This window comes from Mustela nigripes, chromosome 6 (genome assembly GCF_022355385.1).
Source record: "Mustela nigripes isolate SB6536 chromosome 6, MUSNIG.SB6536, whole genome shotgun sequence".
In the NCBI taxonomy this organism is placed as follows: domain Eukaryota; kingdom Metazoa; phylum Chordata; class Mammalia; order Carnivora; family Mustelidae; genus Mustela; species Mustela nigripes.
The window spans coordinates 57,304,416-57,320,400 of NC_081562.1; the positions used below are offsets into that span (position 1 = coordinate 57,304,416).

General features: G+C 34.3%; 1 protein-coding gene across 1 annotated transcript in view; it reads left to right on the forward strand.

Annotated features, from left to right (window-relative positions):
• LOC132020288 (activating transcription factor 7-interacting protein 1-like) overlaps positions 1–15,985 on the forward strand; it is a 39,632-nt gene that overhangs the window by 21,264 nt on the left and 2,383 nt on the right. The gene's annotated exons all lie outside the window — the stretch shown is intronic.

The window sequence follows — 15,985 nt, forward strand, 5'->3', positions numbered from 1 at the left end:
GGGACTCAATCCCAGGACGCTGGGATTGAGTCCCACATCAGGCTCCTTGCTCCGCAGGGAGCCTGCTTCTCCCTCTGACTCTGCCTTCCACTCTGTCTGCCTGTGCTCGCTCTCACTCTCTCTCTCTTACAAATAAATAAATAAAATCTTAAAAAAAAAAAAAGAAATTAAAATGTACTACAGAGTAAATTTGTATTGTACAAAGAAACATGTATATTAAGTACTATTAGGTTAGAAGGTTTAGAATGATGAAATAGGTTTTGTTATCTGGAATAACAGTAAGAAATGTTAAGACATTGTCAACTTTAGCATTATCCCATTTAGGCAAAATTGAAAAATCAAAAATAACACATGTTCATTTAATGTTTACTTGATAGGAACAATAAGATAATTGGTTTTTATTAATTTAAGAAAAACATTGAATTCCTACTGTATGAAAGGTACTACTATATGTTTGAACAAATTTGTTTTAAAAAAGAAAAAGGCATAATCCCCACTCTATTTAGAGGTCTGCTTTGAGGGCACCTGGGTGGCTCAGTGGATTAAAGCCTCTGCCTTCGGCTCAGGTCATGATCTGAGGGTCCTGGGATTGAGTCCTGCATAGGGCTCTCTGCTCAGCAGGGAGCCTGCTTCCTCCTCTCTCTCTGCCTGGCTCTCTGCCTGGCTCTCTGCCTACTTGTGATCTGTCTGTCAAATAAATAAATAAATAAAAATCTTAAAAAAAAAAAAAAGGGTCTGCTTTGATAAATTATTTAATCTTTGTATTTTTAATACAGAGTAAATGGCCTTTTACCTTTAACTCGGATTCCCAAATTAATGTAGTCATAAGGGATAGGAAAAAAAATGCAGTGCTGTTCAGACTTAGATAGACTTTATAGACCTTTGAATGTTTTAAAGCTGTGATTAAAATGCCTCATCATTCTCCTAAAGAAGGAAAGTACTTAAACATGTATGTACATATACACACACACAAATACATGTATGTAAATAAAATAATATGAACAGTGACATGTAATTTGAAGTGGCCCATAATTGAGTGCTTATTTTTTCTTTAACTGCCATCTAGTAAAAAAAGATGCCAAGTTAATATTTTAGATGATGAAATGCAAGACACATCTTTTCCCCCAAGAAAATAAAGTTTATGCTGGTAGTTTTGCTCTACAGTCACATCTATTTTGGGATTTATACTAGTGTATTCTATTTTTAGGCTGTTGCCAGGCAGATTTCAAATTTCTCCTTTTATGGTTGTCCAATTTCTGGCTTTCTGAGTGGTTACGTGAACCTGCTTTCTCTAGCCAACCACAGTGACTATGCAAACTGTATTTCCGTTTCTGTTGCTATGAGAGAACTGATAAGATGGCTGCAGTGGGCTCCCTTTGGGTATGTGCATTATTTTAGAGAAGGTTGTCATTGTATGGTAATAAGCAAAAATAAATTTCTTTCAAAATGATATTTTTTGAAATATGTAATCAAACTAAACAAATTTTATAAGGCTTCAAAAAACCCTCATGTCAGATTTGATTAATTTTAATAATGCTATGTATTGCACTTTTTCTGAGGTAGCATTGTGTAAGTGGGTAATATTAGTAAATAAGCATCCTGAGTCCCCAAAGAAAGGTTGTCCTCTGTATGTACACCTGCTGTCTGTGAACTTGCTGGCACGTTAGTTTACAGTTCTGTCAAAAATATTGTAGGTTGCTATCTTTGCTTCCTAAAAGGATAATTAATTTTTTCCCCCATAGTTTTATTTATTTATTTTAGATAGCAAACTTGAGAGAAGAACAACAAGCAGGGAGAGGAAGAGGGAGAAGCAGACTCCCGCTGAGCAGGGAGCCTGATAGGGGGCTTGATTCCAGTACACTGGGATCATGACCTGAGCCAAAGGCAGACGCTTAATGGACTGAGCCACCAGATGCCCTGTAATTTAGTTTTTAGAATTATTTTAGGTATTACTTATATGTATATAGTTCATTCTTTTAGCCAGTACTTACTAAGTGTATACTATCCTCCAGACACTATATACTTATTAATACTGTATCAGAATACTTACTTTATTTTTCATTCTTTTGTTAAATTACCTCTGATGCACATCATAATGATGCCAGTATTTTTAAAAATGTTTTCTGACAACAGAGTTGTGGACACTTAAAATATTTTTTTTTTTAAAGATTTTATTTATTTATTTCACAGAGAGAGATCACAAGTAGATGGAGAGGCAGGTAGAGAGAGAGAGAGGGAAGCAGGCTCCCTGCTCAGCAGAGAGCCCGATGCGGGACTCGATCCCAGGACCCTGAGATCATGACCCGAGCCGAAGGCAGCGGCTTAACCCACTGAGCCACCCAGGTGCCCCAAAATATTTTAATCTTATACTGAACACATGAGATGTGCCAAAGTGTTTTGTTAAACAGTATATTAATACAGATATTATAGTCCATTTTAATAGTTAATTCTAAAAAGGTGCATTAAAGTATTGGAAAACGCAGTAATGCAAGACCATCATTTTGAATAAAGACAGTGGTGATGAAAAGTGACAAAACTATGTAATTCTAGAAAGTTCACTGAAGTTCACTAAGTATACCTCATTTTAAAACAAATCTATCAACACTTATTACATATAAGGTTCTTTGGTTATAGTGCCAGTTTGTAGTAGAAGCAAATGCTTCTGTTTTACTTAAAGACTTTCTAATTCTTCTGTTAACTTTCCATGTGGAGAAGATTTTATTAATATATATACATGGAGTGTTTATTTGCATCATACTTGATACTGTTTGATTTATTTTTGGTTGATAAATCTTTATTTATTTATTTATTTATTTACTTATTACGATATATGAGTATCTCATGTGCATTATTATCATCCTGTGAGATAAGCATACTACAGAGTTGTTCCATTTAGGACAGAGAAAGAATAACTGATTTATTTAAGCTTAGCACAGGAGAATAAGGCTGCCATTATTTTATGTATATTGCCTTTCATCACTGGTATGATTGTAGGTATACTTCTTGGCCCAGAAGTGTAAACTCCCTAAAGTATAACCCAACAGTGAGTTCTCTTGGTATTGTTGTTTTGTCTGTGTTGAAAGCATGACCTAGTAGAGGAGGGTGATGTAATAAAAATAAAAAAAAAATCCTAAAAAACAAACAATGACAAAAAATTAACTGTAGTTCTGCTGTTTCTTTTTTTAAACAACAGGTTTGAGATATAATCCATATATCATACAATTCACCTGTTTAAAGTATACAACCCAGTGGTTTACATAGTTGGGGTGCCTGTGTGGCTCAGTTGGTTGGGTGTTGGATTCTTGATTTTGGCTTACATCATGATGTCAGCCTCATGGGTTGGAGCGCTCCACACATCATAACAGTTTGCTTGAGATGCTCTCCCTCTTCCATTGCCCCTTTCCCCACTTGTGCATGTGCTCTTTTTTTCTTTCTTTCAAATAAATTTTTTTTTTCAAATAAATTTTTAAAAAGATTTTATGTATTTATTTGAGAGAGAGAGAGAAGAAGAGAGAAAGAGCGAGCGAGCAGGAGAGTGGAGAAGCAGACTTCCTGCCGAGCAGGGAACCTGATGTGGGACTCAATCCCAAGACTCCAAGATCATGACTTGAACTGAAGGCAGTTGCCCAACCAACTGAGCCACCCAGGCAACCCCCCAAATCTTCTCTTTTTAATAAATCTTTTTTAAAAAACATTTTATTACTTATTTGAGAGACACACAGAGACAGTGGGAGACAACATGAGTAGAGAGGGGAGGGGGAAGTAGGCCTCCCACTGAGCAGGGAGCCTGATGTGGGGCTCCATCCCAGGACCATGACCTGAGCCAAAGGCAGAGGCTTAACAACTGCCTTAATGACCTAATGGCTACCCAGGAGCCCCTAAATAAATAAATTCTTAAAAAATTACTTTCAGGGGCACCTGGGTTGCTCAGTGGGTTAAGCCTCTGCCTTTGGCTCAGGTCATGATCTCAGGGTCCTGGGATCGAGCCCCACATTGGGCTCTCTGCTCAACAGGGAGCCCGCTTCCTCCTCTCTCTCTGCCTGCCTCTCTGACTACTTGTGATCTCTCTGTCTCTGTCAAGTAAATAAATAAAATCTTTAAAAAAAAAAAGTTACTTTCAGAATTTGCATCTATTACCACAATTAATTTTAGAAAAATTTTATTGTCCTATAAAGACAGTTAGCCTTTAGCAGACAGTTTTCATTTCCTCCCCAATTCCGCAACCCTCGACAACTACTAATGTGCTTTCTGTCTTTACAGGTTTGCCTATTCTGGACATTTCATATAAATGGAAACATTGAATATGTAGCCTTTTGTGACAGGCTTCTTTTACTCAGCATATTTTCAAGGTTCATTCATATTGTAACATTAATCAGTACTTCATTTGTTTTATAGCCAAATAATATTCCATTGTATGGATAGACCACATCTATCATTGAACATTTGGGTTATTTTGGCTATTATGAATGGTCACTTTTCAGGTATTATGAATAGTGTTTCTGTGAACATTAGTTTACAGGTTTTTTTGTGGATATTTGTTTTTATTTCTTCTGGGTATATAGCTAGGAGTGGAATTGCTGGATCTTATGCCAACTCCATGTTTAACATGTTGAGGAACTGCCAGACTTTTTCAAAGCAGCTGCTTCGTTTTAGAGTTCCACCGGCATTGTATGAAGTTTCTAATTTCTCTACATCATTGCTAACACTTGTTATATTCTCTTGATGTTGGTGTTATTTCATTGTGGTTTTGATTTGCCTTACTTTGAGGACTAATGATAAGCATCTTTTCATGTTTATTTTTTATTGGTATATCTTGGGGAAATATCAAGTACTTTGCTTATTGTTAAATTGGGTTATTTATATTTTTATTAGTGAGTTGTAACAGTTTTTGTATGTTTTAGTAGGTACAAGTCTCTTATAAGGTACATTATTTGCAGGTATTTCCTCCCATTGCGTGAGTTGTTTCACTTTCTTGATGTGTCATTTGCAACATAAAAGTTTTTAAGTTTTGATGGAAGTCCAGTTAATCTTTTTGTTTTTCTTTCATTGCTTGTTTTCTTTGGGTCATATATAAGAAACTATTGCCTATGCTAAGATTTATACGTATGTTTTCTTTTAAGATTTAAAACTTTCAGCTCTCAAATTCAGGTCTTTGAGCCATTCGAGGTTAATTTTTATATATGGTATGAGAAGACGGGTCTGAATTCATTCTTTTGCCTGTGGCTACCTAGTAGTCCCCAGTAGTAGTTGCTGAAAATCCTATTCTTTCTTCATTGAATGCTCTTGGCACCCTTGTCAAATATTAGTTGACTACAAATAAATATGAGGATTTATTTCTTGACTGAGGGATCTGTTCTGTTGATTTATATGTCTGTCCTTTTTGCAAGCAGTGTCTCATTGACAGGATTACTATAGCTTTGTAGTAGTATTCGAAAATACAAAGAATGAGTTTTTCAGTGTTGTTTTTCAAGATCCGTTTTGGCTATTTTGAGTTGCATTTCCATATGAATTTTAGGATCAGTTTGTCAGTTTCTGCAAAGAAGAAAGCTGGAATTTTAATAGGGATTATCTTGAATCAATAGATCAATTTTGAGTTTTGGCATCTTAATATCAAGCCTTTTGATTCAGGAGTATGCATTGTCTTTGTGTTTATTTAGGTCTTCTTTAATTTCCTCAACAGTGTTTTATAGTTTTTCAGAGAATGAAGTTTTGCACTTTTTTTGTTAAGTTTGTTACTTTTTGATGCTATTATAAAAAGAATTGTTCTTTAAATTTCACTTTTGAATTATTGATTGCATCTGTATAGAAATTCAGTAGATTTTATATATTGGTCTTGTATATTGCAACCTCCTAAACTCATTTACTGTGTACTTTCAGTTTTCCTTATAGAATATTTTGTCATTCAAAATGGAGATAGCTTTACTTTGTTCTTTTCAAGTTAGATGCCTTTATTTCATTTTCCTGCCTAATTGCCTCTGGTCAATGCTGAGTAGGAGTGGTAAGAGCAGGGATTTTTGTCTTGTTCTGATCTTTGGGCAAAAGCTTTCTGCCTTTCACTGTTAAGTATGATGTTAGTTTTGGGCTTTTTCTAAATTTCTTTTATAAGGTTGAGGAAATTCTCTTAGAGTTTGTTGAGTGAATTTGCTAGGATGACTTATGGGTAAGTTACTTTTAGAAGATAATTGAATATTTAGGATCCTGCTGGTAGTATTGTTGTGGCTAATGTATGAACTAGTCTGCAGGTTGGGTAAAATTAAGTGTCTATGATCAGACTGCATTTACTCTGTGCAATTACAATGTAATTTAGGATTATATTGAATGATTTCTCCATTTTCAAACAGAAGAAAATTGGGGCAAATACCATATATACTTTACTTTTGAACAATGTGGTTGATAGGGCACCGATCCCTAATGCAGTAAAAAATTTGCATATCACTTTTGACTTCCCCAAAACTTAACTACTAATAGTCTGCTGTTGACTGGAAGCTTTTCTGATAACATAAACAGTTTCTGATAACATAAGTTAGCACATATATTTTATATGTTATGTTTATCATATACTAGATTCTTACAGTATATCCAGGGAAAAGGAAATATTATTAAGAAAATCATAAGGAAAAGAAAATAAATTTACAGTACTGTACTCTAAAGTATTTGCATATAAGTGGACCCATGCAGTTCACACCTGTGTTATTCAGAGATCATCTGTTGGTTACTTATTGCTTAACATTCTGAGAAAACAGAACTCCCGTGGTAGTGAAATTTAAAGGATGAAGTGTATAAGAAGGGCAATCAATGCTAATGAAAACAACTTTTTACTGAATTGGGTGTCTGGTTGACCTTACCAAGATAAAATTACTGTGTAAAGAAATGCGTGATAGCAGCATGGTCATTGATGTTTTCATTCAGATCATATGTAAACATGAATTGATGTAAGTTGTCAAATAAATGAGAAAAGAATATGACTTGGTATAGTGTCTGACATATAAGTGCCCCTTGGTAAGTGTCAGTGTCTTTTTCTCCCTTTCAAGTATGTTGTTCAGTTAGTGAAAAGGGGAATTTATAATAAAGAAAAAATACAAGGCATGCCTAAAAATAATAAACATCAAATGCAGATTATGCTTAATTTTGTGTTAAGGAGTTGGGGATGGAGAAGGAGGAGTGTGCTGTCTGGTAGTGCTATACAGGAGGCTTTGTTTTTTATTTCTAATTGTTTTGGTTGTTATATTTTGCATGTTAACAGTATTTTGTAATGAAAATTGGTTTATAAAAGAAAATTAGTATGGCTAGACATTTGCAAAATAATATAAACTTTGGGCTAGAATGGAATTTAGCAAGCATCTGGTCTGATCTCCTCAGTTTTACACTTGAGATGAAATCTAGATAGTTAGGGTGATTTTATCGCATGTTGACTTATGCTAATGTTGGAACAGACATTGAATAGACCTAGTTTTGTTAGTTTAGAAATCCTTGGTAGGTCAAACTTTTTATAATTATGTATTTTTAAAGTGTGGTAGATTTCACCATTATTATTTTTTCTTGCAAGAAGACTACCTATTTATGCCTTTTGCCATGTGACATGAAGTGTTTTCCAATAACTGCTTTTTACTTCTCCACCCCCTTAATGTCTAATGTGGCTTTAACCAGTAGACTGTGAGTGAAACTGGTGTATACTGTGTGTAAGAGATAACTTTAAAGTCCTGGTGTATTACATGGTTCTGTCATGGCGGTCTTTTCCCTTTGCCATAAGACCTAGATTTGCAGTGAGGGTGCTGCTCCTTTAGCCTATGACCTAGAAAGAAGAATGTTACTAGCCAGTAAGATTTTGAGGATGAGAGTTGCTGCCCCAGTATTATTTAGTGAAAGCTAGCTAATAAACAGAAAGTAAACTTTCACTCTTTCTTGTTACGTTGGGTCACTAAGAAAAGTTAGAGCTGTTTCCTGGCATTTGAAGGATTTACATCTTTCAACATCCTATAAATCATTCTGGGTGTTTTGATTCACCCAGGCAAACTGTGAAAAATACTTTTTTACTACTGGTTTAAATTCCCAAAAAAATTAAGACATGGGCTTCTGTAACTTCACTATTACCTGCATAGGTGGTAGAGTTTGGTGAGGGGGCCAAGCTAGTGGTTAGGGCCCTGATGAATAAGATAATGGGCTAATTTTCTAAGGGGGTGTAATTTGATAAATATATCTAAAATTGCATTTGTTGGATCATGTTAAATAGTTTTAATTTTCCTATATAACAGAATGATCCCAAAAATTCAGTTGGAAAAGTGATTTTTTGGGCATCTTGCATATTTTTCATGTAGACTACCCTAGAATTTATCAAAACTTAGCAGTGAATGTAATAAGTTAAACTGTAGTGACCATTCTGGTTTTGATGTAACCAAAATTGCAAGAGCATGATTTGATCCTACTTTGTCCAAGGAATTGTTGGTAAAGCAAAACTCCCTGTTTCCTTTGTTTATTATTTTTTTAAAATTTAGTTTGGAAATTATTTCATTTTGATACTGCAGCTGGTATCTGTAGGTTGATGACAGGTAGAAGGAATTCTTTATTGAGGTGTTAAATATTATGATCACTTAATACTTTACTGAATGAGTGTCAGATAACAGATCTCACCATTGACATTTTTTTAAAGATGATGGGATAGCTCTTGAGGGTGTATTTATGCAATTGGGAGAAGAATGATAAGATTAGTAGAACTGAAGAATTATACTACAGGGGATTCTGGATCCTAAAGTGAATATTGTTGGGTGCTTAGGAGAGAAAACCTATAGAAAGCAAGAAAATAAATTTGAATAAAAATTATAAACATGATGAAAATCTTTGTGGGATTTTAAACAAGTAGTCAGAGTAGTGATTATGTTTTACTGAAGTTTTAGAAAAACAGTTATTAACAGAGATGTATCCAGTATTTAAGATAAAAATTTAGGAAGTCTTTATACTAAATTTGTGCAGATAAGTATCAAAGTGACTGGACCATTGCATTATCAGGTTTACCAGTGTCGTTAATGGGTAGTGAACAGTAAAGCAGATTTAAATATTTATTGTGCGTATTCATCATGATTTTCTTTTCAGGGCTGTTACAGAATTCTCCAGTAAAATTTGGGTGTGTGAAATAAAATCACACTTCTCAATGGAGAATGGGTTCTTAAAGAATCAAGTAGCAGAGTTGTGTTTCTAAAGAGGCTAGGAATTGTGAGCATAAAGTGATTACTTAGAGTAAGCTATTATTAGTCAGTCCTATTGGACAATATTTAAGCCATTTAATGAAAATTCAAATTTGAATAAAAATTATTTCCAGCATCCCATTATTCAGAATAATGTTATACTAATGCCAGTTAACAGTATGAATGTATTTGGAGTGGTTGTGTCAAAGATAGAAATGTCAAGTCCACTGAAAGGGCTTTGCTTCATATTTTGCAAGTTTGTGCTAAGTTTCATTTTTAAGTCCACAGCTTTGAATTAGGATAGTGTTTGTGTGTGTCTGCGTGTTTTGATTTAACCATCCAGGTACTTTCTGTTTTGTTCACTGTTTTTGGAAAGCAGTAGTACAGACCCTTGTTTAATCAGAGAAACCCTGCAGTCGACTTACTCAAACTGTAAATCTGGGAGGACATTGTGAGTATGTTTCAGTTTCATCAAATATATTTCAGTATAATCCTTCACCTTTATTTTAATACTGTTTGGATTCTTGGTAGAGTACTTGCCCTCATCTGCTTCCCTTGTTGCTGGGCAAGGTTTGTGATGCTGAGGTCTGATTGGTTTTAGACGACTACAGCTTTGAGCCAATCAGACAGTGAATTTCAGTTCTCTCACAGGACGGAGCACTGAAGCAGCTGCTGATTTATTTTTCCTATGGGGAGATTATATAAACTAAGAGTATGTCTGCAGCAAGCTCCCTCTTGGGTATGTTTGAAAAATTACAAGGTTCATCTGTAACTAAAGGAGAAGAAAATGAGGTTTATTTTTAAAACTTATTTACTAAGAAAATCTGATAAGTAGTGAATTTGAGAAAAACATACTAAGGTGACAGATTTCCTACTTTTTAAAAAATAATTTTATGTTTAAAGGACTGTAAAATGATGTAGTATAGGAAAAATTTCCCTTCAATTTACAGGAATATTTACTGTTTTAATCCACACATTTGCTTTACTGCTTCAAAAGGGGAGAGCTCATAACCCTGCTGTGAAAGGCAGTTAGGGAAAAAAAGATATAATAATTGTACTTATAACACTAATATCGATTGTCAAGAGTCAAGCATTTTAATTTCATTAGATGAATCTAAGTATGGTGCAGTAGATAAACAAAACACTTCATGATACCATCTGTAGTAAACCGTTGGGTCCAGAATACTATTAATTTTTAGAATCAGAAATCTATAACAATAGTGATAGGTGGTATGAAAATAATCTTATTATTTGGGTTTAAGGTATTGCTCAATTTTTAGTTATACATGTTTTATAAATATTAAGCATTGTGGATTTTTTAAAAAAGAAATTTACATTTGACTTTTGCAGATTCTTACCCATGGGGAGAGAAGTGTATTCTTACTATGTATTGTCCATGTTTGACTCATTCTCCAGTTAGGGAATTGATTTATATTTCTGGAAACATTCATGGATATTTAAAAGAAGATAAATTGAAATTGCATAAAAGATGTACATTTTATTTATTTATTTATTTATGTGATATGGTAAATGTGTATCATATGGATTTAGCTTTTATGCATTTATGTTCTAGATTACTTATATTAGACAAAGAACCTCACTAATGTATTGCGGATCCAGGTTTTAACTATGTTTCTCTGACCTTATTGTCTGTCTCCTGTTGCTGGGCAGGAATCAGAATGCTGGCTACTGATTGGCTGAGTTTGTGAGCAGCTCTTGAACAGCCACTTAAATTCTTGAGCTTTTTGAGCAGGCAGATTGTAGGCTAAGACATTACAGCTTTGGTAATACTTCCCTTTGTTGTTTCATAGCTATCATCTCTTTGCTAGAAAAAAAGAATAAAAATTGTAGGTGGAGCGGGGAGGATGAAGCAGAGAAGCAAATAATGTTTTCACTTAAAAAAAGAAGATGTTCATTGGGCTTTCCTTAAAAATAATTTACCTAAAATTTGAAAAAAAATTCCAACCTATAGATTCTTATTTGCAGGTAACATAACCTTTTTGGTTATTTAAATGTAAATTCCTATGGTAAAGGTGAAAAACCCTTTTTAATACTGTAAAAAAAGATTTTATTAGTGAAGGCATTGTCTCAGAGTTCTTGAATCTGAATATATAAAATAGGGACCTAAAAACAGTTTTTTGACTATCTTCTTCATGGAAAAATATTTTCTAGAGAAAGTTCATCACGTTTTATACATTTACTTCTAGATATGGCAGACATTTTCTACTGTAAAATATAAATACTTCTTCCTGTGAAAATGAATTACAGTCATACGAAAGCTTCATGATTCTAGTGTTGCAACCTAAAAAAGTAGTTTTTCTTTTGTAGACTAGTTTTGTGAATGGCATCTCAGTTCCAGATGACGTATTTAAAATGAATCTTAGAAATGTATTGTTCCGGTAGTACAGCCATGGAGACTTGTTTGCAGGTAACACACCCTTTTCTAATGTGTATCTTTCTTAAATATACTTTCCTTATGCAAAACAGATTTTTAAAAAGTTACTGCTGATTGGTTTGCACAGATATGGCTGAACTAGCTTGAACTGGTTGTTCATGTTACTTCCTTAGGCTTTGTCTGTTTTTCATTATACTTAGAACCCATTAAAAATGTGGTAAATGGCTGTAGTGTGCTCCCTTGTGGGTATAGATGGTAGTTATTTTGTAATTCTTTGTACACTACTTTATTATTACTGAGTTGAATGGCAGTTTAATGGGTAAAACCAGCTTGCGTAGATAATATTTCTTTTTCTTAAATGTTATTTGGTGGTGGCTATTTAACTTTAACTGTGATGTTTGCATGTTGGATTTTCTAACTTATTTACAAAATGCCAGAAGTAAAGAGTTTATCTCAGATTCTCTAATTTGTTTCTAAAAACATTTTAATATACATAGGCAATTACAATAACGTTATTGAGTGTTTACTAGGTTCTGAGTCCTTAATGTGTAGAATCTCATTTAGTCATGACTACAGCTTCTGTGGCAGATACTGACCATGATACTCCCTTTTTAAGATAGCTGAAACTAATGTTAGGAAACTTGCCATGTTACATGGTAAAATACACGGGAGAGCTGGAATTCGAATCCATGTTTCTGTCTGCAGAATTATGTTCTTTTTTTTTTTTTTTTAAGATTTTGTTTATGTATTTGTCAGAGATAGAGTGTGTGTACAAACAGGGAGAAGGAGGCAGAGGGAGAAGCAGGCTTCTTGCTCGGCAAGGAGCTTGATGCTGGACTTGATCCCAGAACCCTGGAATCATGACCTGAGGCAAAGGCAGAATCTTAATGACTGAGCTACCCAGGTATCCCAGCAGGATATATGTTCTTAAAGGGGTTACTGAAAATTATGAAAATTTACTTTTTTTTAGAGGAATGCTTCATTTTAATGCAGTCCTCAATAACTGACATCTCCCATATAGCATCTGAGAAATGGGGATATCATGAGGTCAGGGTCCAAAGGAATTGCAGTTCAGTATTTAAAAATATTTAAAAGGTAATCATACTCCTTATGTTATAAATTTAATTATTTTCTGTCTTTGTAGTCAGCAAGAAAGTGTGATTATAAAATTTGCATTGCATCTTATTTGCAGAAAAATTTTCAGTTACTATGAGTTTGAAATGGATATGGTTGGAAAAAAACTTGAAGGTTAAATGGTAGACTGTAATGAATAACTGTTAAAATAGTGCCTATGGTAATTCTGCGTTGAAGTTTCTGTTCAATTGAAAGATAGTTTTTATGAATAGTTTTTCTGAGTTCTATAATTAAAAGGCTAGGAAGACTAAGAAATATATTGTAAGTAATTGGTTTAAAGTGAGCAAATGAATGTAGAATGTACCACAGTCTAGAAGTGCTATAACAAAGTGCTAGGTTCTAAGCTTTATTGGCCTCTAGCAAATAGACGAGGCATTGTTTTATGCCTTTCAGCCAAAAAGAACAATGGAACACCAGAATCAGACCTGTAATTCAACACGTTGGGTTTATTATATTTGCAGCAAGGGAGAATGCTCACCATGGGGAAACTGAGGCACATCAGTCAGTATGTCAGTAAGAGGATATTAGAAAAGATCATAACATAGGATTTGGGTTTAGTATAGTAGAGATTGGGTTATTTGTAAGGGGAGGGTTTGAGGAAATAGAACCTTACTCTGGATTGGGTGCTGTCAGAAAGTGGGGGCAATTCTATGCTTGGTTATCTTAATAAATCTTACCTGTTGGGAAGACAGACTACATTGAGGATAAAGCTGAGATTTATTAAAAAAAAAAAAAAAAAAAGCAGCCATCACTTGCTTAAAGACAGAAAGGTATGATATTTCATGGGTTGCACAGTAACCTTGTTTTATTTGAACGTTGAGGTGATTCTGTGTTCAGGAAAACAACATGGCTTAGTTGTAAGCATCAAGTCAACTTAGAACAATGAGGTCTAACTATGAGCCTCAGATTAAGTTTCCAGATTTCAGAGCCTGCTTCCTGGCTCCCCTCTCCAGCCAAAGTAAGTGTATACAACCATCATTCCTACAGGTAATGGTGATAATGAGCGAATATCCAGTGTGAAAGCAATATTCTTCTTCCTGTATATCTTAGTGCATAAAAGACTTCTGTTTTTTTTTTTTTTTTCCCCATTATAGACTGTTGTGATACAGTTTTCTCCAGAACGAAGTCCTTGCATCTTTTGCTTGCCTACTGCACTGGCTAGATGATAACATAGAAATGGTATTAGGGAACGTCCTTTTCTTGGTTCTGTTCTTATTTCACCATTAAGTATGATATCTATAGTTTTCTTTGTAACTAACTTTTATTACGTTTGTTTTCTTCTTAGTTTTCAGAGAGTTTTAATTATGAGCCAGTGTTAAATTCTGTTACATGAATGTTCAGTATCTGTTGATAATCTCATTTATTTTGACCTTCTATTCTGTTTATGTAGTGAATATTGAATTCATTGCTTGAATTTTTTTGTATGTATGTATTTAAATTGGGAATTTACTGTTTTGTAGTTCCAGATGCTAGAAGTCTGAAATCAAGGTGATCCAGGGCCATGCAGGAACTAGGGCCTGTTCTAGTCCTGTCTCCTAGGCATGACTTGTGACAGCAAACTCCAGTTCTTTCATGGCTCTCTGTGCACATATCTGTATCCAAATTTTCCACTTTTGGGGCAACCTTGTCGGGGTTCCTCTCACTCTTGAGAGGTTTTTTCTGTATCTTCACTTAATAAATGTCTATTGCTTTACTCAAACAAAACAAAGCAAAAGAAAACCCCAAATATCCCCTTTTTATAAAGATACCAATCATAGTGGGTTAGGGCCCACCCTAATGACATTATTTTATCTTGTTTACCTCTGCAAAGGCTCTAATAAGGTCACATTCTGAGGTGTTGGGGCTTAAGGTTCTAATAAACTTTTATCAGATGGATACCTTGTTTTGGCCTGAAATAAAGTCATAATGCTTCATGACTCACTTATAATCTACTTTGCTTGATTTTTTTCTTTTATTATTATTATTTTTTTAGTGTAGAATCTACCTTGTATTTTTTAATGAGCTTCACATAGTCATAACATACACCTTTTAAGGAATTTTAAAATAATTGACACATGAAAGAATAAATCACAATGGAAATTAGAAAATATTTTAAGAGCAACAGTGAAGATATAACATTAAAATATGAGATTCAGCCAAAGCCACCTTCAAAGGGAAATTTATAGCTTTATGTTTATTGCAAAAGAGGAAAGATAGAAAATTAATGATTAATGTTTAGTGTGATGCAGAACTGCCAGATTGCCAGAGCAGCTGCACCATTTTATAATCCCACCTGCATTGATTGTGTGAGGATTCTAATTTGTCTGTCACTTTACCAATACTCATTATTTTCTTTGATTAAAGCCATCCTGGTATATATGAAGTGTTAACTCATTGCAGTTTGATTTACATCTCTCTGATGACTAGTAATGTTGAACATCTTTTCATTTTTAGTGCTTATTGGCATTAGTTTATTGGCAGTTTGTATATCTTCTGGAGAAAGGTCTATTCAGTTACTTTGTCCATTTTTTAAAAAAAGATTTATTTATTTTACGGGGAGAGCAAGTCTGTTCTCCTTTGAGCTGGGGTAGGTGGGGAGAAGCAGAAGGAAGGGGAAAGGGAGAGAATCCCAGGTAGACTCTCTGCTGAGCACAGATTGCTGAGTGTGGAGCCCGCCATCGGTCTTGATCTCACAACCCTGAGATCATGACCTGAGCTGAAATCAAGGGTCAAATGCTTAACCGACTGAGCCACCCACGCACCCCCGTTACTTTGTCCATTTATAAATAGGGTTATTATTATTCAGTCATAATAGTATTTTATACTTTTTAGATGCAAGTCTCTTAGATAAATTATTTGCAAATGTATGGTTTGTAACTATTTCTTGTTATGTGAATTGTCTTAGCAATTTTTTGATGGTAATCTTTTGTAAATGTTTGCAGTACTGTTAATCTAGATATACCTGATTGCAATTGTAATCTTTCCTTCTGTGTTTTTTAATTTTCCTTTCTTTTTTTTTATCTGTATATCTTTTTTCCATTCCTTTACTGCTTTTGATCTCTCATACTTTTATTTTTCTTGATCCATCAGCTATTTTGCTGCATATGCTTATGTGTCTCCTCCAGATTCTGAGTTGATTAGCATACTGAGAATTAAAACTACTCACCTGTTCCTTTCTTTTCTCTTTCTTTCTTTAATGGTATAAATGGCCTTAATTATTTGCAATGAGAAGTGGAAGAAGAGGGGACATCACAGTTCCTGCACCAAGGGTGGCTCTAAAGACCTACTCTTGCTGCTC